This window comes from Camelus ferus, chromosome 3 (genome assembly GCF_009834535.1).
Source record: "Camelus ferus isolate YT-003-E chromosome 3, BCGSAC_Cfer_1.0, whole genome shotgun sequence".
Taxonomy (NCBI): Eukaryota; Metazoa; Chordata; class Mammalia; order Artiodactyla; family Camelidae; genus Camelus; species Camelus ferus.
The window spans coordinates 22,943,870-22,967,459 of NC_045698.1; the positions used below are offsets into that span (position 1 = coordinate 22,943,870).

The window sequence follows — 23,590 nt, forward strand, 5'->3', positions numbered from 1 at the left end:
GTATGAAAGATTTCTTTACTTAAAAGGAAGAGGTTGGGGGAAGCTGGGAATATCAAATGTTATAGCATTTCTTTCACACTTGGTCCCATGCAAGTTGAACAGACTTGTTCATTGTTTAATAAACAGAGAAGTGCTTGTAAAGAAAAGACAGAAACTAACTATTTACAAAACAGGAACAGACTCACAGACATAGAAAACAAACTTATGGTTACCAGGGGAGAAGGGGGTGAGAAGGGATAAATTGAGAGTTCGAGATTTGCAGATACTAACTAGTATATATAAAATAGATAGACAACAAGTTTCTACTGTATAGCACAGGGAACTATATTCAATATCTTGTAGTAACCTATAATGAAAAAGAATATGAAATTGAATATATGTATGCATATGTATGAGTGAAACATTACACTGTACACCAGAAATTGACACAATATTGTAAACTGACTACACTTCAATAAAAAAAAGAATGTGAAGAGAAAAACATAAAATGCTTAATTAACATGTAAAACTGCTCCACATCACCCGTCACCAAAATAAACATTTAAAAAGAAAGAAAAAAAAAGAGAGAAGCAATGAAATTGAAAGTGGCAAGCAAGTTCCCAGCAAGTATTTATTATCGGGAAATACAGACCATCAGGATCATCAGGAGGGAGGACGGCACTACTGACAACGCCGACTGAGAAATGGCAAACATAAGGTTTTAAATAGAGGTTTGCTTAGAACTGAATGGTCTGTCTCAGATTCTAGCAAAGTTACAGGAATTATATCAAATATGATCCAAGTTTCACTGGAAACAGTTTATGGACCAGAGAAGTATGCTTGGAGGGACAGTTGAAGAAAATTCAGTAAAAGCTATGAAATGTAAACGAAGTCTATGAGGCTGGAGACGTCCATGAATGCCTGTAAGGAGTCTTTCCCAAACAGAATTATTTTGGGAATGTAATTCTGGATTCCTGTTTTCATCATTTGGAGCCTAATCTGTGCGTCACTCCTCTGTGTGAGTTGGGCATGCGTATAGCTAATGTTTCCCCCACTCCTCCACATTGCTTAGCAGGATGCGGGGGTTCACAGGTAAAGGTTGAAAAGGAGGAAGGAAGAATGAAGGAGAAAGAAAAGGAAAGGCTACAAGGGGCAAAAAATGGAAGGAAGGAAAAGAAAGAAAGTAAAATAAGCAAATCCTATCGGAACCTAGAAAATAGAATGCAGACAGAAATAGAGGCAGGCTTTGTTTACCTTGTTTTACCTTCAGGCTGCAGCCAGGACTGACATCTGCTTCCTTGTCCATCTGGGCTTGACCAGGTCTGGCATTCTAGAATGAGCAGTACCTATGAGTCCCCCTAGGAGGCTGGTGATTGAGTAAATTTAGAGAGGTAAGAGAAAGAGCAAAGGAGAGAAAGAGGGGACCCTGAAAGGGTTAAGTGGGAAAAAAATGGGGCAAGTGAGTTAATTTCCAGCGCACAGCAAATGTTCTGCAGGTTGTGCAAACTAATACTAGATACATGAGGTTCGTCTTGGCACAGAGTAGGTACTCAGTACACAGTCGCTGGGTGAGGTCTGATAATGGAAACTGAGGGTGGGCAGAGAAGTAGGTGCTAAAAGATTTAAGGAAATAAATTATTTTCAAGCATGTTGGAAGCATTTATGTTTTGAATTGATGTGCCAATTATAAATCTGGTTTTTTTTTTTTTTTTTTTTTTTTTTGGTGAAGCAGAATCTTGTTTGCAACATGTCTTTTTTTTTGTTCCGCTGTGGTCATCATATGGACCACTTCCTAACTGAAGACTCTGAAGTATCCTCTTCTTGTGAGTTGGAGGCCAAACCAGAGGCTCATCGCCCTGTTGGCATCACTGCTTCTGTGAGAGGCCACCTTTTCTTCCTCCTGTTTCCTGACTCCCCATTTCCTCCATCATTGTCACTCAGCAAGGACAGGGACAACCATGTTAAATGCGGACAACTGCTACTGCTAGCCGATGTTCATTGAAGACCTAGGCTTCGACTGCCGCCGTCACCCCGTCTCCCCCTGGAATCCCCTCTCTGCTTTCTGGGATCCCCATCTCACTGTTGGCAGTTCTGCAGGCTACCATGGCTGGAACAGAAGAGAACGAAGGAGAGTCCCAGCAACCACTTCCTGACGTCCTGAGTGGGAACTTGCGGTGCGCAGTTTCAAAAGCAGGCTTGAAAGTGATGATGAGAGTTCATGGTACTGTTAGTGTACAGCTATACACTCCAGGCACAAAGTGAGTTAAGGAAGCATTCTGGGCTTGGCTCAGAATCTAACCACAATGTTTCTATGGCAAATTGGCTACTAATTTGCCAATAATCAACTTAGAAATGACTTCTAGAATCAAGACATATTCACTGAGAACTGAACTATTTCAGATTTTGCACAAAACTCAGACAGCTCTAACCTGTCTGAATTAGAGCCTTCAAATAAAGGAGATTGAATACATCCTACTCCAACAGGCTCGCCTTCATTATAAGCCGATTTGCCCTTAGGGAAGGAGGCAATAAAGTCTGATGCTCTGGTGGTACTAACACCTTTTGGATGTTTATAGAAGGAACAACTTTGGGCCAAGTGAATGAGAAAAGAGGAAGTTCCTGAACCACTTGCAAAGGGTTGAGGCTGAGGAACAGATGTCTCTGGGCTGCCCAGACGTCTGCCACATGGCCCAGGAGTGCTACCACTGCCGAAACCCCAAGTCTACAACTCAGGGTGGTCTGGAAGCGAAGGATTGTTTTCCTGAGAGTGGTTTCAAGAATGTAGCTCCTCACCTAATAGAAGGAATGTGCAATGATTAACTGAGCCTAATATTAGCATCTGCAAAATGAAGTGCAATTGGGCCTGCCATGAAAGGGAACAAACCTTGCACGCACCCCCTGCCAGGTAAAACCTGTTCTTTTTTAGTCATAAATCTTTCTTGGAAGCCAGAGAAGAATTTTACTTCCATCAGAAACAGTGGGTAAACCAAAGAGAAAGAACACGTTGTTTTGGAGATGACGGTATCTTGAGTTTAAAGCTCTTGTTGTCTTTTCTGCCTATTTTGCTGGTTTCTTTCTGATGGTACCCTTGATGGTGTCCATGTTGCATTGCTTCTCATAGGATGGGGCAGCAGCGGGGAAAGGTCAGGATGGGCCGTTTGCTTCTGGCTTTAGCTTCAGTCAAAACAAACATTTGACACGGAGTCTCACTGTTATCCAAGATGTGCCCTTAGTTAAACTTCTCTGAATACCAAACCTTTGATAATTGTGAAGAATATATTAATAGACTTTATAGTTTTCCTAAATGCAAGAATACCACTAATTGAGATGCAGAAGTTGAACTGACTTGTTTATCATATAAGATTACCATTCTTGCTGAACCAGAGATTCAAATTAATAGTAGTCACTTATATTATCTGTCTTCATGAAACACTTTGATGTAGGGCAGTGGCTTTCAAAGTATGGGCTTCTCAACATAAGAGCATCACCTGCGAACTTGCTAGTAATGCACATCCTTGGGTCCCATCCAGGACTTATTGGGCCAAAAATCTGTGTTTTAGCAAGTCCTCCAAGTGCTTGTGATGCACACTGGGAACCACTGATGTAGGAAACATTATCACTATAGAATTTATTATATGTCATATATCGAATCTTTGAAGTCCCTTATAGCTAACACTTTCAATGTTAAATTCTAGATTTCCAAGGATCGTCAGTACCATGCATGCAGCAGGCAGTCAATAAATGTTTCCTATAGATGCTGTTTCTCTGAAGTAGTAGTCATCTTTTACTTTCCTCCCTCCTTCTCTCCCCTCTTTCCTGCCTTCTTTCCTTCTCCTTCATTTCTTTTTTGTCTGCCCTATGTCACTTTAGGGGACATCCTCTTCCCCTTCACATATGTTTTAGGACCAACAACTAAGTGGCCCTTATCTCATTGGTCACTCACTCGGTAGCCACTGAACCCAGACTGGCCAATCAAAGTGCTCTATTCCCTGGACATAGCAACTGGTCCAGAGGTCCCAGCAGGGCCACCAAGAATCTTCGGAGTCAGGGAGATCAATATGAATTCTATGAAGAAGAGGCTTTCCCTATTCCTGACTTTGTGAGCATCAGGAAGCTTGGTGCTTCTGGTGCTCACAGGTGAACTTGGAACTTCTGGGAGGTATATTTGCTTCCACATGGACATAGTCGGCCTGGGAATGAAGCCAACTCAGAGGAAGGCGAAGCCAAGTTTTGGAGGGAGAGAGGGCAAGGAGCTGATGTCATCTTTTGAATCTAGAGCTTCACTATGCCTTGAAGCCAGAGTCCGCTCTCTCCTTGGGCTTCATATTCAATTCAACATTCCCTGCCAATACCTTAACCTAAGATCCTGGGGACATTTATATTAATGATTTTTTTTTTCTTATTGCAAAGTAGGAAATACACACACACAAATCTGAACTTAGTAGAACTGTGTCCCGCAGAAAGTTAAAGTCCCTTGTGATCACCCCCACTTCCCTGAAAATCACTATCCTATATGGGTTTGTGCACATTCCTTTGGATTTTTTTAATCAATATACTAATGAAATGGTATGTTAATTAAGAATTTTCTTGATATGTCAGGTTTTCTAGAGGTCCATAAAATCAAGGGTAAAACAATAGATGAGAATGACCATATTCTAGAGTGAGGTTATCAGACTGTTTACACAGGATTTACAGAGTAAGTTATCCAGATCTTTATTTTTAGCTCATATAAGAGGTTATATATTTTTTAAGTCTATAAATTAATGAGGAGATTGAAATGCTAATAGGAGCACATCCCTAGAGAAGATTCTCAGCATGATGGGGATAACTCCCTCCCTGGGGTCAGGGCAGAGAACACTCCCTTTCACCCCAAGCCAAGAGAGAGAGGGGACTTTAAGAAAACCACTGAGATGATGTTTTATGCACCCACTGGAATCTGAGGGATGCGGGACCTGGTACCTCATTCATCCCTCATTCTTACCTGCAGGGGAGTAGAGGGAAGAGCAAGACTGAACTCATAATTTGATTTGATTGGACTTGATTTCCTCTCTGCCTGCCTGCCAACTGTTTCTAATTTGGAACTATTGCAAAACATGAAATCATCCAGGAAGAATACATCTATCTGGTTCAGCTGATGCTTGGGAAACCTTCCTCTATCACATCTGATCATGTATTTCTCCTTCAAACCCATAGCCTTTCTTCTCTGCTCTCCTGAGTCATGGCTCCCATCTTGGGTTGTCTCCACTCAACACTCAGGCACAGCACAGATGGGGTTATTATTGTGGGAAGTGGTTTTTGCAGGACCATTTACACGTACGATGACTTCAGTTAGGAGTGCAGAGAGAGAGGACATCTTTCCAATCATTTCCAGGTCTATGTCCCAGTTAATATGAGAACTTTTGGGAACTATAATTCTTTTTCTGGCGTCTATATCTGCCTTTCCACCCCCAGTTTCTTCTCCATGTACCCACATGAACTCCACCGTATAAAGTTTTGAATTCTGTCTCTATCTCCCCTCACTCAATCTCTTCCCTGAGCATCTAGCCTTTAGGTTCTACTCCCTTATAAGTGTTGCAAGAACACTATTAAAGCAATTGTTTATCAACTTTAAATAAGTGCGTTTTTGCCACATGATCCCATTTCCTCCTCACAATTTCCCTGTGAGGTACTGCCGTCTCCATTTTGGAGACAGGAAAATGAAGGCTCGGGGGTACTGAGTGATTTGCCCAGCATCACACAGCGAGTTAGCAGGGGACGCAGGACAAGACTTCAGATTTTCCTGCCTTGCAAGGTCTAGATTCTCTTCCTTACAACCTCATCTCCTCAGCTGTCTACTCTTTGAAGTGGCAGGATTACATTCTGGTCCACGAGCTTCCACGAGTTCTCTCTTCTCTCTTTCTCCATCATTTCTCTTCAAACTCCCTAGAGTTTCTAGCAGTAGAAATTACACTTCAAGTGGTCTAACCCTGGTCAGCCTGAGGGCTGCTGGTCTACAAGGGAATTTTGAGGAAGAAGTTGCCACTGCTGATCAGTCCAACTTGAAAATTTAGGACTTCAAGAAACTTCTTCAGAGGTGTTTTCTCTTTTAAAAGAAAAATGTGTCCTTCTGAAGAGAGTTGACATTCCCATTTATGGCATGGGGGAGGTTTCTTAAAAAAACCAAGACTTTTCTACAAAACAAGAACTTGAGCAAAAATCTGAAAAATGTTGGTAAATTAAAATATTCACTAAAAAATCACTTTCATTATCAAATGTGTATAACAAATCAACTTTTCTTCTCCCCATATTACTGTTGGCTACTAGCATCTTTAATGAAATCTTTGTTCTATATACTGTTTTTTTTTTGGTAACTTTTCAGGTAAAAAGAGAAAAAAGGATGATTTTTAAAAATATTACTTGCTTTCGATATCATGTCATTTAAAAATAGTTGACACTGCACATTAATGGAAATATAGCATAAAAAGGGCTATTTTTACTTGTACATAACTGCCTGAACAGATGCTAAGTGATCTTTAAAGCTGATTTCAGAATTTAAATCTGTCTTTTTAAAAAATACACTTTCAAGTATGTTAGTTTTTATCTTAATCTGTTTAAATATTAGGCTTCCTGGTTTATATGTTCACTGAAAGTGGCCTGGATTAACAGTATTTATTCTTGGTTCTTGGGAAGAAATGACATAGCTTCTTAATTTCATATGTCCAAAAACATGAGTCCCAAAACAGCATTTACAGTAAATGTTTACATGCATCACCTCTCTTGACCTTCAAAACAACTCAGTGAAATGTTATCATTATTTACAAGGTGAGAAGTCTGAAGGTCAGAAGGCCCTCATTCTGTAAATATTCAAGTTTACAGGGCCTAGGAGAGGAGGGGTTCAGTGGGGCCGCTTGGCCCAATCTGCAAGTTTAAGAGGGATGTTCATCTTGGCTGCTATTAAGAGGAGATTTTTGTCTATGGAAACAGGGTCTGTCCTTGTCTCCGATGCCAACTTCAACCTATAATTACTCTTCTATCTTTTTCAAAAAGCCACATGGCTGTGATTCAAAAACTGTGATGGTCACTCAGAGGTCCTGGGAGATGGTAAGCTGGTAGGGTTGCCAGATAAAATAATAGGACACCCAGTTAAATTTGAATTTCAAATAAACAATGAATCACTTTTAATATAAGTAGCCCCCATGCAATATTGGGACATACTTACACTAAACAAATGTTCGTTACTTATCTGAAGTTCAGTTTTAACTGAGTATCCTGTATTTTTAATTTGCTAAATCTGGCAGCCCTACGAGCCAACTTCCAAGGCAAGAAGCACCTGGTGGCCTGGTCCGAGCTTCAGGGACAGCAGACCCACTAGCAGCACCACGTGAGGCAGACAAGCGGAGAAGCCAAAGCTGGATGTTGTTGCCTGGTTCATATTCTGGCTCCGCTGCTCACTAGCTTAGTTCACCTCTTGCATCTCAATTCCCTCCTCTGCGAAGCCTCAGATTACAGCCGTCTCTATTCCCTTAGGACTGTCGTGAGAACTAAATAAAGTCATTTACTATACCTTTCACATGATAATTGCTCAATAAACATCGTTTTTATGTTAATATTTTCACATAGTGCCTCCTCTTTCCAGAGAACATAGTGATGATAATCCTTTGAATTATCCATAATATCTATTTATCTATGTCTATGTCTATGTCTGTATTTACATATATTTCTATATTCAGAGTTTCTTACTGGCCAGGATTCTTGTATGCAGTAACTGCACTGCCTCGCGAATCTCCTTAAAAATATTTTTCTCCATTTGTAGAATGTTTTGTATTCAGTTGTCTATAGTTATTATTGTTGGTTTAAGAAAACTCTGGTTTAAGAAAAAGGGACATATTCAGTTTTAAAATATTTGAATATAGATATGTTTAACTTCATTTTCTGTTAGTTTTATCATAATATTTCTAAACTTTCAATGTATAACATGTTACAAACTTTTAATATATTCATAGTTTCATTTGCCAAGTTAAAAACTAGTCTTCATTACATGTTAAGTTTCCTGCATTTAGATATTGATTGTTCAGCTTCACAAGATGTCATTCTCTTGTGTGTATCCATATATATATAGATGACATTTCTGAATTTGTCTCTTTTAATTCATGGTTGACATATAATTCTGACTGAAACTCATAAATCTGGTAATAGCTACACATGAGGGTGAGAAGACAGGATGAGGGACCTCAACGTGTATAAGCCGTTTGAATTTTCCTGATTTTTTTCAGAAAGTCTGGTGACAACCATGTACCTATCACTGTGCTAAGCATTCTGGGATCATGCAAAGCTGCATAAAACCCAAGGGGCTTATGATTTGTTTGAGGGTGAAAGGATGGGGAATAAAACAGACATAAAAGTAACCACAGTAAAAGCAGCGAGTGATAAAGGACTTAGGATGGATACTGACGACGAATGCTGTGGGACCAGATGTCTTTGTCCAATCACAATAAAGTTGAGAGCTCCAACTGCTACATTTGACAATGATGACTTTAAGGTGAGAGATTTTCCCACTGAGGTTTAAATTTCCCTTTCCTTTTCTTTTTTCTCTTCTTTCCTCTCCTCTCCTCTTCTGCTGGACACAGACATTAAGATCAACAGGAAAGGTGGCAATTTAAAATAGTGTCTGCTGCATGGCATCACTAAATAGCGTGCTTCAATTATTAAAAAATTTGGTTTAAAAAATTGCAAAATATTTCAGACATACAAAAAATACATAAAATAAATTTTAACCACAATGAAAATAACATGAGGCTAACTGCTGTTTTTGTATCAAGTGAATAAAACTGTTTACCAGCACACAGTAGCCCTCAGTGCCAAAGTGGATATCGTCAACCTGTCCTGCTGGGATTTGCTGGTGGCACTGGATGCCACCACACTCCTCATCCAAGTAATCTGTCAGGGGGCATCCAAACCCCAACAATATTTATTCCTTTGTCTCAGTAATTGGGCACCTGAACAACTGGTTTAGGAGAAAATACAGAGAAGAGCCAGTTCCACACACGTAAATGCATGTGTGCCTGTCTCCTCTGTTTATCTAAATCTATATTTCTGGGGAAACTCTTGAATTTTTTGCTTGAAGAGCCGTATTTCCTGTATTAGAAGGAAACAGGGCTGGCTCCATGAGTGGGTGACCAGTGCAGCTGTCCACGTTCAGACAGGGGTTCATGCTTAGGAGTTAATGCTCTGTGGTCGCCGTGTTGAAATTCTTAATAATTTTTTCTTTGAATTTATGTTTTGTAAGTGAAGTCCAGTGGGACAATGGAGCATGCACAGGGGCCTTGGAGCCTTGATTTACTTGTTCTCCTGTCTCCTGCCACCTCTGTTGGGGGGGGTTCTCAGCCTCACACTCCCTGAGACTGCCCAGTTATGCTGCTATCTTCTGTCTCTGGTTGGGATATGGACATGGACATGGTGGAGAGAGGTTTAAGGGCTAAGCATATGCACCCCCCCATTGTCAGGTGAAGCCCCAGGCATGTGTGAGGATCTCCACTCACCCCGAAGTGCTCTGCTGCACTTAAGGGAGTGCAACATTGAATAGCCAGTAAAAATCACCTCGACCGGCTGAAAGGGAGACCACAAACAAAAGGAAACACCTTTTCCCCTGCTTTTGTGGACAAGGGGCCCACATTTGCATTTTGCACAGGGCCTCATACATTATGTAGTTGGCTCTGGAAGAAAAATGCTAGTAGATGAAATTCAAAGGGCTTAGGGTTCCAGTACAGCTTTACCAAGAAGCTATTCTGGATAAAACCAGACAAAGGCAAACTCATCCCCTTCACTTCAGTCCCAGGCAGCAGGAACCCAGCTAGAAAGGGAGAGAACGGATACAGAGCCCACAGCCTTCCCGTGGGCAGAGCTATGGCTTTTCCCGCACTGGTAAGACAGTGTCTTCCACTCTCGGCTCTGAGAGTCGCTGCCCTTCTGGGGTGTGTGTGTGTCTGTGTGTGTCTGTGTGTGTGTGTCAGTGTGTGTGTGTGTGTGTGAGGGACATGTGAAAGGCATCGCTTCCAGAGTCACTTTCTGCAGTATTTCTTGTGGTTTCCCGCTTTGTTTCCTTTTTTTCTACCATTTCAAGAAATCATCTCATTATGTGACATGAGATTTGTCCCAGAGCTTTAGTTCTTGTATGTGAAGACTTTTTCCTTTGGAAAGAAAAAAGAACTAAGGTAGATTCAGCACACCGGGCAGACCCATTAATCTTGTCTGTAATTGAGTCTGCCATTAGTGAGTAGCCACTTGGGAGGAAATTGCTCACCCATGTGGAGTGAATGAACTCTTTCAGGGCGCTGGGCTCCACAGAGGCCCGCGCGGTGGCCGCCGGCCAGGCAGTGTCCTCGTGGTGCCTGGCTCAGCTGCACACTCAGGTTCAGACCAGGGAGCCCTCTGTCCCTTGGCCCTGCAGATAAGTGTCTGTTTGCTCTCCCTTTTCCTGGTTCAGCAGGGCTGAGGTCCCTTTTGAGAGGCATTGATATTTAAATGCAGGAGGGTTTTTGGTGATGGGCCCACCAAGAGCTTTGAGTCCCTTTGTCTGACCCAGGGAAGAGCAAGCAACAGTAGTTTCATGACGTCAGAGTGAAAGCTGATGAGGCCATTCCTGCTTCCAGTCAATTAATCTCTGGGCCATTTGAAGCCAACTGTTTATAAAGATATGCCAGCTCCATTGGCAGTTTCTCCATAATTGTTCTAAAGAATTGGCTTTATTTTTTCTTTCCTCTAACATATTCCAAATAATGCCTTGTTGCAAGTGAGTTCAAGTGAAGTAGTTACCCATCCAGATCAACAATATGAGATTACCTCTTTTATTCGTCAGAGGCGTTGGAGATAAATACATTGATAAGGAAGTAGAATTCCTGTGTTTATACTTTCAGATGAGATTTAACTAAAAGAACATTTAGCTGCCAGTCCTTCCTGTTTTGAAAGAACCCCCTGCTTAGGAGGCCAATGACTGAATTCACATCTTCAATATTCTGCATAAAATCCTTCAAGAGGCCTTTCTTCCTTTGAATGAACTCCATGACACAAAAGCCTTTGTGCTTCTTAGCTATTATGTGGAATGGCATGATACCCTGGAGAAGAGAGTCAAAAATCTCCCAATGATCCTTACGCTACAGGGACTATAATAGAACTATAATAGAATAACTAGCTTTGTTAGACTTTCTAGACTCATCCATCAGGAAGAATAGAGGACGATGCTCTCGTCTGTAAAGTTCTGAGCTTAAGGGGAGAGATTTATATTGGGGGTACGGTGAAGACTCTAAGAAGGCAAAATCGCTGAGATGAGCCCATAACGTGGTTGTGGACAAGACTGTTGAAAAATATTCCCAAAGCACTTTATCCTGAGTCTCTTAGCAATAATCATCTTGGATCCTGGTTTTGTGTTGACTTGTTGATCTCTTCCACTTGCTGAAGTCCTCTAAGCTTAGCATTTGGAACAAATATAATCCTTAATGGCTTAGCAAATCAAGGAACGAACGAAAAGACTTGTTTCTCTACGTTATGAGGTATAGGATTAGGAGGGGCAGTCAGGGCGTGGTGATACCCAGAGCGAAGCACTTGATGTGCTCTTGAGGCCTTTGCCTCCAACAAGCCGAGAGGAAAACATTCAAGGAGAAAAAGCCTCCCTGAAGGGAAGAATGTATTGGCAACACCCAGCGTGTCTTAAGCAACATTAAACAACTTATAGCTCTTGATAGATGAGCTAGGAATTTGGAGCATATATGCCCCTGGGAAATCAGCCAAAAGCACTGCATGGCTATATATTTAAAATCTATAGCAACAGCTTGGACAAACTAAGGTTTTTCTCAACTCTGGCCCTCACAGGGTTCCTCCCCGGCCAAAACTGCTTTCCTTTTCCCCTGGGGGAGAGCAAAATGTTCTGTATGGAATTTTATCTTTAAGTTTCTGTGGCCAGTGAGGAGAGCTCAAGGGCACGTCTCGGGAAAATGGAAGGACCCAACGTGCCACCTCTTCTTGTTCACAGTCACATACATTTTACCCCTTAATGGTCTAAATCAAGCACACTGAACTTGGCGCTTTTGTCTAACCTGGGGAAAAAAATCATGTTTTGACTAACAAATTCTACACAGTTAACTAACATCAAGGCCATTAGTCAGAATTAGTCAATTGTCCTTAGTATCTCTAAACTGTCATCTAAATAGACCCCTGAGAAGACACAGTTGTCTAGAGTAATGTTGTTTCCCTGGCCAAACTGACATGACAGGAACGTTTCTCAGGGAACGAAATTCCTGTCAGGCACGAACATGTTCCGCTGTCTCCTTCACGGCTGTGCTCGGATTTGTCACAGCACAGGACGGCGCTTGCACCCCTGGTTTACCCAGAGACCTTTCTGTGTTTGACAGTTGCTACTTACAGGGTCCTTCTGATTCCTCAGAGGCAGATTAAATTGTCTTACTCAGTTTTGCCTCCTGTAGAGAAGAACGCAACTTGATGGGCTCGGCTAGTGTGGTAAAAGAGCAAAAGCACGAGAGTCAGGAACACTTCCCTTCCGGGCACCTTAGGTGGGACTGATTTACACCCAGGACATGGACGGAATGGAACGGTGGCTCCCCCAAAAGGCTCAATTTCTTGAGTTTCCACTAGTCTCAGCCTGCACCCACCCCTGAGGGCTGAAACTGATCTGTCTCTGGAGATGGGATATTGTTACAAGGTGAGGGGGGCAATCGGGTTTATCATCTGGTAGCCTTGACTGTTAGGCAGGGGAAGAGGCCTGGACTTGGAGTTAACAGATCTGGGGGCAAGTCCTGCTCCTTATCTGTTAAGTGTGTGTGTTCCTGGGTTTTAGCAGAAAACAGAGGACACTCTCAAATCAGGTGATTTGAGGAGAGCTTATTAAAAGGACTATTTACAAAGCAAGGGCTGAGTTCAAGAAAAACCACAAATGTTGCCATCTCTAGGCCAGAAGGGGAGATGGAAGGGGGCCATGTCTGGAATGCAGAGGGGACGCCAGAAAGGAACTGTGCTTGACTAGAGGGATACGACTTGTTCCCTTAGACCTGGTAGGAGAGAACAAGAGAAGTAAGTGCCGAGGGCCTGCTCTCTGTTGCCCTCCCCTCTGATACCAGGGTCTCCCTTCGGCGGAGCCAGTGAGAAGCCAGAAGCCCAGGGACTGGTTGCTGCAGGCCAGTGGATTTCCAGGCACAGAGGGCAGAATGGGAAGAGAGGATGGAGAAGGGAGGAAAATGGGTCTGGAGTGGCACACCGAAGTTACCCAGCACAAGGACCATGGAAAGACTCAAAAGCTTAAGTAATTTGCTTCTCACCTGGGGAAGGGAGCCCCACCTAGCCCGCTGAACGGGTGAAATACATAAAACATGCTTTGTAAACTGCAAACTGAAATATAGTTTAATTGAAAATATTCACTCATTGTGTTAGGTAGTCAGATAAGTGGGGACACTGGGCAGGTAAGTGGAGGAGAGGGAAGATGGTCCAGAAGATGGCGGTATGCCCACCTCCAGCATAAAGGGACTTTACTGCCTCTAAATGAGCACCAGCAAGAACCCGGTTAGACCCCGATAGCCGCAACTGCGGTAGCGAGAAGGACCTAGCCGGGCATGACCCAGTGCTCATTGTAATATAATTAGCATTGCGGTTTTAGGCCTCTCAATGGGTTTTTCTGTGTGTATCGTGGGTGAGGAGGATGTTCGCAAAGACATGTCGCAAAGAGAACGTTGAACAAAACAGTGAGAAGATCTGACTGTTTAAAGGCTTGCTCTGGCTGCTGCATGTCTGGCTAGGAGCGGGGAGGCCATACCAGACAAGACATGATGGTGGTTCAGACCAAGGTAGGAGCAGGGGAGGTGGCAGCAGTGATCTGATTCTGGATATATGTTGACTAAATCCAGTCAACATATAGGACAAACATGACTAGGCATTCCAGGGGCAAGAACTGTCAGTGAGTCAAAAGACCACCTCCAAGCAAGGGTTTAAGAGGAAGGGATAAACAAGGATCACCACTTTTTCTCCCCTGGATTACCCTCCTCCCATTCTCGGAAATGTACTTTTCCCTTCCTAAATAAATCCTTTAAAATCTTTTGGTACACAACACTCTTTCTCCCGTCTGAATTCTCATCTTTTGGGTGTGACAAGAACTGGGGCCTTTTCCCTTCCCCTTTTGGGGTAACAATTGTTTCCAAGGGTAGGTTTTCATACAATTCAACCCGTTTCCAGATCTAGGAAGAGCTGCAGTAGACAGTGATACTGATTCAGTAGCAGGAAATAACTCCCATGCCTGCTGGCCATACTGCATTTTGATTAATTGGGGGCCGTGGGTTGGAAAGGCCAGCTTTCAGAGTTAATGACCCTGTGACCTAAAAGTTCAGCCCCTTTTCAGTTTATACAGAAGCATGTAGCACATTTTCTTCTGTGAGGGGCTTCAGAATTATAAGCCACCAGTTAAGCATTGTTGGGAAGAATGGTGTCACTTGATTTATTTGCTCAATACTCATTAAAAAAAAATTATGTCGTAGCTTTGCTGACTCCTACCGTAGTTTTCACCTCCCTCTCAGTGGAAATTGGCAGAACTGCAAATCTTCTGGAGTAAAGAAAATGTGCCCAGATGCAATATCATTTATGAGAAAGGAATATACATATATATAAGGTTGAATTTAGTTTTTAAAAACTAACATCTTCAATTTTGGGGTTACTTTTAAATTTTAATTCTATTGTTTTGTTTGTGTATATGTGTGTGGATATGAGACCTAAAAAACTGGACAGTCTGAGTTTCCTGTGTCCCTTAGCAAAGGGCATGAAGAATGTGAACTCCTAAAGCAGCTACATCCTTTCATTTCCTTCTCTCTCTTCCTCTCCTCCCCTCCCCCTCCTCTTCTTTTCCATTTTCTTCTCTCTTCCCCTCCCTTCTTTCTTCCACACATTCATGCATGAGCACGTTCATTTAATACATATTTACTGAATATCTATCATGTGCCAGGCACTTTTCTAGGCAGCAGAGACACAGCAACAAACACACCAAGAAAAATGGCTGCTTGTATTCTAGTCTGGGAGACAGACAGTAAACAAGATATCTAAGTACAACATGTTAGATGTTGGCAATTGCTTGGGAGAAAAAGAAATGAAGAAAGGGAAAGAGGGAGAGTTGAGTTGCAGTTTTTCAAAGAGCGGTCAAGGAATGTTTATATTTAACAGTAGCGAGAGCACTAAACCAATGTAGAATGAAGTTATTCTGTTTTACGAATAGAAACAATTTTAGTTCTACTTCCTTTAACGTAGAGACTTCTGATAACTCAGTGAGATTCTCTGAGTCCTGCATTTCTCACCTACAAAGTGACAGAGGTGGAGTCGGGCAGGAAGGTAGAAGTGCTCCAGCTGCAGTGAAATGAGTCTAGTGTGATGGGTAAACGCAAGTATCACAGTCGCTCTTGACTCGCCCCACTCTTCCACAGTCGGTCAGGAAATTCTCTTGGCTCTGCTGTCAACATATATCCAGAATCAGATCACTGCTGCCACCTCCCCTGCTCCCACCTTGGTCTGAACCACCATCATGTCTTGTCTGGTATGGCCTCCCCGCTCCTAGCCAGACATGCAGCAGCCGGAGCAAGCCTTTAAACAGTCAGATCTTCTCACTGTTTTGTTCAAACCTTGCACTGGCTCCCAAAGTCCTTGCAGTGGCCTTTGAGGCCTACGCTGACCTTTCCCACAGGCCCTGCCCTCACTCACTCCCCTCTGGCCACACTGGCATCTTCATTCTTTCTTGAATGTGAAGAATTTTCTGCCTCTTAGGTCTTTGCTTTATCTTCCCTCTGTCTGGAATGCTTTCCCCAACTTATTCACTTCCTCAAGTCTTTGCTCAATTCTCATCTTTTCAATGAGGCCTATGTTGACCACCCTAACTAAACTTCTCATCCTCTCCCCTCACCATGTCTAACCTTGACCCCCATCTCCGGCTCAACTTTCTTCTTATTCCCATAGTACTCATCACTTGTACACATCTGATAACAGTTACTAAAGAACTGACTTATTATGTTTATGTGTGTTGCCACCTGCTAGAAATAACCCTGTGAGGGCAGCCCATGTGTCAGGAACAGTGCCTGGTCTGGAGCAGGTACTCAATAAATATTTGTTCAGAAATAACTGATGCCATCATATATATATATATATATATAAACTTTTCCCATCTCCTCATTTTTTCTCCTGCCATCCTTGGTCCTAACCACTGTCCCCCATACTCTTCAGTCATATGCCACTGTTACAGGCTGAATGTTTGTGTCCCCTGCCAGATTCATGTGTGGAAGCTCTGGCACCCAGTGCAGCTATATTTGGAGACAGGGCCTCTAAGGAAGTAATTAAGGTTAAATGAGCTCCTAAGAGTCATAATTCTATAAGATTAGTCCTTATAAGAAGTGACAACAGAGAACTTGCTCTTTCTTTTTATCCTGACTCATGCACCCAGCAAAGGCCATGTGAGCACACAGAGAGGAAGCTACAAGCCAGGAGGATCGCCTTCACCAAGAAGTCAGCTAGCATCTTGATCTTCTAGTTCCCAGATCCATGAGAAATAAATTCCTGTTTAAGCCACCAATGTATGGTGTTTTGTTATGGTAGCCCAAGCAGACCAGTGCACTCTCCTATGTGCTTAGACTCACCTTCAATCCCTCCTCCTCCGTTAAGCCATTGCCAACTTTATTAGTCCACATGGACATCCATTTTCTGACTTTCAACAGCATTTTTAGATACATGATAATTTTTAGGGCTTGATTATAGTTTGCATTGACTTGCTCTGTTTTTTGTGCGTGCATTTAATCTCCCCACACAAAGTATAAACTGCTTTATGAGAGCAGAGGCTGAAACAAATAAAAGTCCATGGTGCCAAGTTCCCTTTGAGGAAAGCAAATAATCCTGAAATTTTCATGGAACCACAAAAGACCCCAGATTACCAAAGCAATCTTCAGAAAGAAGAACAAAGCTGGTGGTATCATGGAACCTACCCAATGGGATAAGTTATTTGCAAATGACATGTCTGATAAGAGATTAATATCCAAAATATATAAAGGACTCATGCAACTCAATATCAGAAGACCAAACAATCTAATTTAAAAAATGGACATAGACATTTTTTCAAAGAAAATATACAGATGGCCAAAAGACACATGAAAAAATGTTCAATATCACTAATCATTAGGGAAATGCAAATAAAAACCAGAATGAGATATCACTTTGCAGCTGTCAGATGGCTATGATCAAAAAGACAACACATAACAAGAGCTGCTCAGGATGTGGAGAAAACAGAGCCCTGTGCACTATTGGTGGGATGAATTGGTACAATTGTTACAGGAAACAGTATGAAGCTTCCTCAAAAAATTAATAATAGAAATATGATCCAACAATTCCACTTTTTATCCAACAAAAACACACAAATTCAAAAAGATATATCCACCCCAATGTTCAGTGCAACATTATAGTAGCCAATATATGGAAGCAATCGAAGTGGCCACTGATAGACGAATGGATTAAGAAGATGTGGTGTATATATACACAACAGTATATTAGCTGTAGAAAAGAATGAAATCTTGTCATTTGGACAACATGGATAGACCTAGAAGGTATTATGCTAAAAAAGACAGGAAAAGACAAATATCATGTGACTTCACTTGTATGTGGAATGTAAAACAAAACAAATGAACAAACAAGACAAAACAGAAATAAACACAGATATAGAGAATAAACCGGTGGTTGCCAGAGGGGAGGGAAACGGGAGATGGGTGAATTAGGTAAAAGGGACAAAGAGGTACAAAATTCCAGTCATTAAAAAAATTAGCCATGGGGATGTAATGTACAGCACACAAAATACAGTCAGTAGTATTTTAATAACTTTGTATGGTGACAGATGGTAACTAGACTTACTGTGGTGATTATTTTGTAATATATAAAAATATTGAATCACTATGTTGTACACCTGAAGCTAATACAATATGTCAATTATATGTTATTAAGAAACAAACAAGTAGCAACATGGATGGACTGGAGAATGTCATTCTAAGTGAAGTAAGCCAGAAAGAGAAAGAAAAATATCATATGATATCACTCATATGTGGAATCTAAAAAAGAAAGAAAAGAAAAGAAAAGAAAAAGAAAAAGGAGGACATTAATGAACTCATCTACAAAAGAAACAGGCTTGTAGACATAGTAAACAATATTATGGTTACTGGGGAAAGGGGGTGGGAAGGGGTAATTTTGGGAGTTTGAGATTTGCAATGTTAACCACTATATATAAAAATAGATAAAAAACAGATTTCTTCTGTGTAGCACAGGGAACTATATTCAATATCTTGTAATAACCTTTAATGAAAAAGAATATGAAAACATATACACACACACACACACACACACACACACACATATATCTGGGATATTATGTTGTTCACCAGAAACTGATACAATGCAACTGGCTATACTTCAGTTTAAAATAAAAGAAACAAACCAAAACAAACAAAAAACTTCACTTAGTGATTGAAACTAACAACAACAGCAACAAATTTAGTGTGATAATTAAATGGAGAATGTAGCTGAGGCTGAGAGTAGGGGAATCCATAAACTAGAGTCATTAGTAAGAGTGCTGCTGCTGTTGTGAGCCAGCAGGGTGGGAGTAGGCACAGAGGCAGGAGGGACAGAGCATCTGCTGGGTATTGCCTGGAATGCACTGGAGCAGGAAGGTGGGATGGGAGAGGGCACGGGAGGAGAACTACTGGAGAAGCAGAGCGTGCACATGTTGGGAACTATCTGTATATCACATGCCCACGGTGGAGGGAATAAATGCATAATGGAATGTATTATACTGTGCTCTGTTCTGCAGCGGAACTTAGAAGAGCTTCTATTTTTTTCATTGAGAAAGTAGCACAATATCTCTGGGGTCTTTATCTGCAAGCACTGTTGGGTTGGTTGTGAATGTTAAAAAGAAATTAGGGTTACAGCTCCAGGGCACCATCTCTGAGAAGCCTTGTACTGTGGGGGAACAATAGGAGCATTGCTCTGTAAAGCACTGTATCTTGTTATCATTTCCCCAGGGGACTATAGAATGCAACCAAGTCACAATGAGGTTGTAGTAAACAGTAAAGGACCTTTCCACATCTTTCTTAGGAGCAATTTCAATCTTGCATTGTGTCCAGCTTGGCCAATCCACAGCCTTGCTATCTCAGGACAACTTGACCTTTTCCTCTCTCTTTTCTTTTACCGCAGAGATTCTCAGTTGGACATTTTAGGGGGTGGTGGGGAGAGAAAATATTAGAAATAGAAGAGAAGCTTTTTAAAGTACACGTGTCAACAGCCTGTCCAGGTGGGCTTTGGTAACTGGTCCCCCAGTGAGAGAAGCAGGTGATCACACCTATGCCTAGCATTTCCTTTCACAACCTGCAGTCAAATCTCTGAATCAGATGGCTCTTTTCTTATACCTGGGTCTGTGGAAACCTTCTCTTTGCATTCCTCATCATCTCGCATCTGGTCTATAATCCAAATCCTCTAAATAATTTCAGGGAGCCAGTTGCATCCAAGGAAGGAGGGCTTATTGTTTAGTTACTTATATTTTCTGAAAGTAATTGTAAGTAACTTTGCAACTATTTTAAAACTTCATTGGAAAAACCCTTGCAGATTCTCTACAGGACAATAGCTAATCTTCCAATTTTCTGTAGAAGCTAAAATTTATAGGAAAGAATGTAGAATTAGTTTGTGACTTGGTGGTATGGCCCACAGTCTTCTCTGGGATGGGAAAAAGAAATCAATAGACACGGACCTGAAGGGACTTGCCAGGCCCCAGGAGACCCTGCACAGGGATCTAGTTGTGACAATCTTCCTGCTCACTTCTATGGAGGTCCTGCAGTCCAAGGCATGGCTTAGATATATCGTTTCCAAAGCAAGAAAAACCCACTGGGGTACTGAACAGAATATTCTAAGAATCTTTTAAATCAACAACTCTGCCACTTGACCATGAGGAATGTACTCTCCCCAGGGATGCCTGGAGGAGATGGAATGTGCACCAGCAGTGGGGCCTTACCTCATCCTCCTCCAGTCTCTGTGGGGCCTTGCTCTGCAACGTGATAGCTGGACCTCCCTGCTTCCTGCGTCTGCACTCTGGGCAAAACTGCAAAGTGGACTGGACTTGCCTTTCTATCATCTTCCAGTGACACTCTACACCCTCCTGCTGCCCCCTGGCTGCTCAAAACTTATTTTGGGGGAGGCAGTATGTTACAGTTTGCAAGCCGATAGCCTGTTTACAGATGCTTTATCTCAAGAGTCTTTTTAATTTTTAATTAAAACTCGTAACCAACATTTACAATTTGGGAGGCAAAATTCCAGATTCCCAGCTTCTCATGAAAAAAAAAATTCAAAATTCCAGCCTCAAAGACCACATTTCCTCATGTTATCCCCTTTACATGGGGTCTGGGCTCTTAAGTTTGCTACAGTCCTCACCCTTCCCTCTTAATTTAAATGGACTTGTTTCCCTCAATTTTTAAAAATCTGTAAGCCTGTAGATATTGTGGTTTGCTCCTCCTCAGTGGAGAAATATGGTAAAGCAACACAAGCACTGATTGGATTTGAACCTCAGCCCGTGTGATGGAGGGCATACTACTTAACTCTGGATGTCTTCTTTTTCTCGTCTGTGAAATGGGGACAATAATACCTACCTCATAAGCTGTCATGGAGATTATATAAGATAGTATCTATACAGCATCTAGAATGACTCCTGGCCCATAGACAAGTCCCAATGAAGAACAGCTGTTCAGGGCACTCCTCCCAAAAAGAGTTTCATGTGTTACATCTTTCCTAACCTTTTCCTTCAATAGAAAAAAGATCTCATTCATAAGAGCAACAATTGCCAAGTGCCTAGGAACAGGTTTAACAATAAGTGTGTAATGAAAACTACCCAGAAAAAAACTATAAAACTTTATTGAAGAACATGAGAGAAGATTTGAAAAAAAGAGCTATATACCATATGTTTGTGAATGAAATGATACAATATCGTAAAGTTGCTGATTTTCCTCAGATTATTCAATAAAATTAGTGGGATCCTGATAAAAAAGGTTTAAAAAATGTTTATACCACCCGACAACCTGAGCATCTTTTAAATCTTTTCATGTGCTTATTGGTCATCTGTATAACTTCTTTGGAGAAATCTCTATTCAAGTCCTTTGCCCATTTTCCCCAGTATGTTACAATACACGTAACATAAAAACTACCGTCTTAATCATTTTGAAGTATATACTTCAGCAGTATTAAGTACATTGATATTATTGTAAAACCACCACCACCTTCCTTCTTCAGAACACTTTTCATCTTGCAAAACTGAAACTCTGTATCTATTAAACAATAACTCTCTATTCCCCTTCTCCTAACCCCAGGAAATCACCAGTCTAATTTTTGTCCCTAGGATTTTGACTACTTTAAGTACCTCATATAAGTGAAATCATACTGCTATTTTGAATTGGGTTATTTGATCTTTTGTTGCTGAGTTGTAGGAGTTCCTTATGTTTTCTGGATATAAACCATTTATCAGATATATGATTTGCAAATATTTTCTCCTATCCTATAGGCTGCATTTTCACTCTGTTAATTGTATTCTCTGATGCACAACGTTTTTTAAGTTTGATGTAGTCCCATCTGTCTATTTTTGCTTTTGTTGACTGTGTTTTTGTTGCCATATCCAAGAAATCATTGCCAAATCCAAAGTCATGGAGCTTTTCCTTTATATTGTCTTCTAGGAGCTTTATAACTTTAGGTCTTATAACTTTAGATCTTTACTGTTTCAATTTTAGTATATGGTTTAAGATAATGGTCTAACTTAATCCTTTTGGATGTGAATAGCCAGTTTTTCCAATACCACTTTTTGAGACATTGCTCTTTCCCCACTGAGTGGACTTGGTACCCTTGTTAAAGATCATTTGACCATATATGCAAGGGTTTATTTCCAGGCTCTGTATTCTATTCTATTGTTCTATTTGTCTGTTTTTATGCTAGTACCACATTGCTTTAACTACTGTAGCTTTATAATATGTTTCCAAACCAGGAAGTGTGAGTCCTCCAACTTTTTTGTTTTAAGTTTAAGGATTAAAAAAATTTTTTTTTCTGTGGTATAGTCAGTTTCCAATGTTGTGTCAATTTCTGATGTAGAGCATAATGTTTCAGCCATACATATACATACGTATACTTGTTTTCAAATTCTTTTTCATTATAGATTCCTAGAGTCCTCCAACTTTGATTCTCCTTCTCAAAATTGTTTTGACTATTCAGGATCCCTTGAGATTCCATATGAATTTTAACATGAATTTTCTATTTCTGCAAAGAATATCATTAAGATTTTGATAAGGATTGAATTGAATCTGTAGAACAATCTGGGTAGTATAAACATCTCAACAGTATTAAATCTTCCAATCCATAAACATGAGATGTCTTTCCATTTACTTGTATCTTCTTTAATTCTTTTCAGCAATGCTTTGTAGTTTTCAGTGTATGTCTTTCACTTCCTTGGTTAAGTTTATTCCTGAGTAATTTATTCCTTCTGATGCTATCATAAGTGAAATTGTTTCTTAATTTCCTTTTTGGATTATTCACTGTTAGGGTATAGAAATGAAACTATTTTTTGCATGTTGATTTTGTATCCTGAAACTTTGTTGTATTTGTTGATTAGTTTATTTTGTGTGTGGAATTTTTAGGGTTTTCTACATATAAGATCATGTCATCCATGAACAAAGATAATTTTATTTCTTCCTTCCCCATTTAGATGCTTTTTATTTCTTTTTTTGTCTAATTACTCTGACTAGGAATTACAATACTGTGTTGAATAGAAGCATCCTTGCCTTGCTCTCCTAGAGGAAAAACTTTCACTCTTTCACAATTGAGTATGATATTAGCTGTGGTCTTTTCATAAATGGCTTTCATTATGTTGAGCTACATTCCTTCTATTTCTAGTTTGTCAGGTGTTGAATCTAAAAGTTTGGATAAGTATATGACATTTGACATGCTGTTAAAGATGAGGTGAAATGCATTTTTGAAGAGCTTCTCTGGAGAGTAGTTTGATATTATCTATTCTAACTAAAAATGTGTATACCTTATGCCTCAAAAATTGGCATTTACCATAGTAATTGCTATCACAGATGTGCAAGGGAATATGTATGAGGTTCATTGTAATATTATTGTAATAGAAAAAATGTTGGCAGCAACTTAAATGGCCATCTGTAGGGGAACAACTGAAAATAAAAGCAAAAGCAAAAATGTAAACACAATAAAACCAAATTGGAACATTTATCCTATGAAACATTATTTGACTGTTTAAAAGGCAAGAAGTCAATCTCTGTGCTAAGATGCATAGAGTTCCAAAACATGTTTGAGTGAACAAGTCGCACTGCTTGAAGCCAATGTATATATTGATCAAAATCACTTGTAGGTATAAATGAATCTCAGCTTCAACAGGTGTAGCCCTTGTTATACATGCATTTTCCCCATCAAATTCTCTTAATAGTTATATGGGGTAAACAGTATTATTCTTACTTTACAACAAGAAAACTGAGCTCAGTGAGGTTAAATAATTTGCTCAAGTTCACAGAACTAATACAGAGGTAAATCA

At 40.7% G+C, this 23,590-nt stretch overlaps 1 long non-coding RNA gene across 6 annotated transcripts in view; it reads right to left on the bottom strand.

Moving 5' to 3' along the window:
* The window catches only part of LOC116660672, a 449,791-nt gene that overhangs the window by 57,696 nt on the left and 368,505 nt on the right, over positions 1-23,590 (bottom strand). The gene's annotated exons all lie outside the window — the stretch shown is intronic.